The 3700-nt window shown below is 37.5% G+C and overlaps 1 pseudogene; it reads left to right on the top strand.

The window, feature by feature from the left end:
- Window positions 1-690: 690 nt before the first annotated feature.
- Window positions 691-2616, top strand: LOC113344895 (annotated as a pseudogene).
- Window positions 2617-3700: the final 1084 nt, after the last annotated feature.

The following is a 3700-nucleotide window of genomic DNA, read 5'->3' as shown; positions in this document are numbered from 1 at the left end:
GTGCTAATACAAGTTATATCGGGCAGTCTTATCATGGACACATCTTCGCACGTTGGGGTTTAGCATTACTTTAGAATATACCCGCGAACTAATGTGTTAAGGATAACTTGTTGAACCTGTGATTCTGCCCTCATCAATTTTTTCGTGGTAGAGTTGTTTGATACGGTTCTTTATATTTATTGTTTGATACATCTGATGTTTCTTCTATTGTTGCAAGACTCCAACATTATATACCCAAGATTAAATCTTAGGTCGGGAATGGTATTTCGCGAAATCTTAAATTTTGCAGACAACCAAATTCGTTGTTGTTTGACAAGTTTGAAAAGTTGTTGCCAAAATTCATATCATTGAGAAAGCTGATGCTCATTTTTACTGAATCTTGGTGTCAATTTTTCAGTTTGCACTATGCTAATATTTCGTTGGGGACACCAAGTTTGTCGTTCTTGGTCGCGCTTGATACAGGGACCAAATTGCTGTGGGTGCCATGTGGTCAGAACTATATGAACAGAGAAGTCTGTATTTGTGTCTTCTCTCTTTTTCCTTACCTTTTCATTGTTTCTTGACCACAGTTTACTAATTTTGCTACGTGCATGAAAATTGAATAAAGGTCTTAGTTTACAAAAATAAATACTATCATATATTAACAACCTTTATATCCGTTTCTAGTTTTCTACTATCATAGAAAAAAACATGACCATATCTGCCACCTGTCCCCATGATTCTATGACACCTGCGCCCTACAGTGTCAGGCGTAACCATCCAGCCGTTAATGATGCAAAGTTAATATTCGTCCCAAATGGTAACCAATAACTATTGCTGGATATCTAATTATCTATTCTCTCCCTATCAAGTTGGTGATGGGAAACTATTGCTTCAAACGTAAGGAGAGGTTATATCCGTCTACATGGGTGCACTCCACTAGTCATGGAATAAATGATATACCTACTTTCTAGTCTCTTTGTGAAAAATCTCTTTTGTAAGAAAATTCTCTTTAGCTCTCCTTTATTAGCTTTTTTGTCTTCAAAAGTCCGGTGACGGGTAAGAGGATACACGTGGGCTTTTTAGTGTGTTCTACAGTGAATATGCTGTTATGTATGTGTATTTTTTTGTTAGTTATTTCTGCTACTTACAATAATGGACGTCACTCTTACCAGGAAACAAATCTCAATACATACAGCATGAGCTCTTCCTCGACAAGCAAAGTTGTGACCTGCAACAGTAGTTTATGTAAAAGCAACTGCTCTACGTCATCTAGTCAATGCCCTTATCAAGTTTCATATAATGCTAATATTTCTTCTTCCGGAGTTTTGGTAGAGGATGTCTTGCGTTTGAAAACAGACAATCATAAGCCAAAAGACATTGATGCAAGGATAACATTCGGGTAAGTAGCTTTCGCTATTGGTTGAATACACAATTTTCAGGTACAACATGCAACAATATACGGGTTGTTAATCTGACAGTAACACATGCTTCCGGTATGTAGTTGCGGTCAGGTTCAGACTGGTTTTTATTTGGACGGTATGGCTCGCAATGGGTTATTGGGAACACATCTGTTCCAAGCATTTTGTCAAGGGAAGGCCTAGTAGCAGATTCGTTTTCCATGTGTTTTGGAACTGATGGGGTTGGAAGAATTAGCTTTGGGGACAAAGGAAGCTCAGACCAAAAAACTCCTTTCAATCTCGAGTAATCTTCCATTTCTCTTGTTTTCTCTGTTTTCCATCAAAACAATTGAGGAGTTTCTCATTCTGTTTATCTTCAAACTCATTCCACAGCACAATGTATAACATTAGTGTCTCTCAATTGAGTGTGGGGGGGAATCTAAGTGACGAGCTGGATGTTACTGCAATATTTTACTCTGGTGCAGAATATACATACTTAGAAGATCCAGCATACACGGCTCTATGTGATACTGTAAGTAGTTCAAGTAACGACTTCTATTCTTCTCTGAACTTTAAAACATAAATTGAATTTGTGTCCAACATAATGTAACGTGTGCTGTTCTTTTTTGCAGTTCGACTTACAGATAGATAAACGATATTCTGCTGACCCAACGATCAGTTTTGAATACTGTTACGATGTTAGTTTTATTAGGTTAGGTCTCACACACTAACAAACTGTTCCGTTCTTTTCTATATGGTTATTTCCATTAACATGCTCTCCATCACTGGTATCCATTCTTAACTAAGATATCTACTCTAATGTGTGCAGCTCGGACATACCAAATATCACTTTCATCATGAAGGGTGGGAGCAAATTCAATGTTTATTACCCAATGGTTCCGATAACATCTGATGGGGTACGACATCAGGTTCACGTTATATTTGAATACCTTTTAAATTTATACCAAACACTTAATCCGTCATCTCTTAATTTGCAGACTGTTACCGCATATTGCTTGGGTGTTATCAAGTCTTCTGGAGGGAATTTCATTGGCAGTAAGTATATATATTTGTTTACCAAATGCATATGTTTACCAACTTAATAGGGTCCTTCTGGGGAAAGTCTCGTGTCAGTCCGTAGACAGCATAGTGAGGATGCTTTCAACTTAGGATGTTCAACGTACCAAGAATTCTTGCTTTGCTCATAGCACATTGTTTGCTTTCTTTATGCAGATAGTTTTATGATCGGTCACAATATTGTTTTCGATCGGGAGAAAATGGTGTTGGGCTGGAAGGCGTCTAACTGTGAGTATAATTTCTCCAAAGCCGATTCGATTTTAATATATTGTTGTTAAACAACTGCTTAGGATGCTAGCATATCAATTATTTATCTTCTTGTTTCCCTGCAGGTACTGATGGAATTGTCCATTCAAGGAATGATAAACTTCCTCCAATTCCAGCAGCGTCACCAGCACCAACCCCGACAATAGATGTTCAGCCGCCTTATGTAAATGACGGAGCAGCGTCACCCCCAACAATTAATGTTCAGCCACCCTCCGTCAATGACCGCGCAGACTCACCAGCATCTCCCCCGCCCCTGCGATGAATGTTCAACCACCTTCCATAGACGGCGGAACTCCTAGGAATGGTTCGAATTCTAATATGGCTCCGCAGTTTTCGGTTGGCAAACGAAATTTATACCTTGTCGCCTCATCACTTGTCGTGCTGTTTCTTCCCATTTTGCAAATTGTATGATCGCTTTTTTTGTTCTTTTAGTGATCGAAGAATGCAAATTAAAATAAAATGCGACCAGATTGAACGTTTTTTGTAGCGCTTAGAATCGTTTCAATACCAAGCATAAAGCACGTATTTATTTTTATATTTCAGGACTAGCTAAAAGCATGTTTTCAAGATGATTCCACAAAATCAACTTGTCTCGATGGGTGTAAAATTGGTCTGTATTGATTGCTCTTTCTCATTTGAAATTCAAGATTATTATTACACACATTTGCAATTTGCATGCTAATAAGAATGAATGAATTATACGTGAAAATGGGAATCATTAAATTTATAAGATTTGTTAACCTATAAATTTGTTCATCCGAGGTTTCCCATGTTTGTAAGGGTAATGAAGAAGTTCGGAAATTTAGAAACAAGTTCTTACAATTCGAGGTGGTGGAGGAAACTGATAAATTGCAAAGTACATAAAATCTACCTCCAATATGACATGGTAAAGTCATTTATTTATAACGACATGTTAAATCAGAAGTACATGAAAATAATATCTGACAACTTTATGGGAATATGAGGAGAAGATGGAT

The sequence above is a fragment of the Papaver somniferum genome, unplaced genomic scaffold (genome assembly GCF_003573695.1).
Source record: "Papaver somniferum cultivar HN1 unplaced genomic scaffold, ASM357369v1 unplaced-scaffold_80, whole genome shotgun sequence".
In the NCBI taxonomy this organism is placed as follows: Eukaryota; Viridiplantae; Streptophyta; class Magnoliopsida; order Ranunculales; family Papaveraceae; genus Papaver; species Papaver somniferum.
This window is presented reverse-complemented; position numbering and strand designations above follow the sequence as displayed.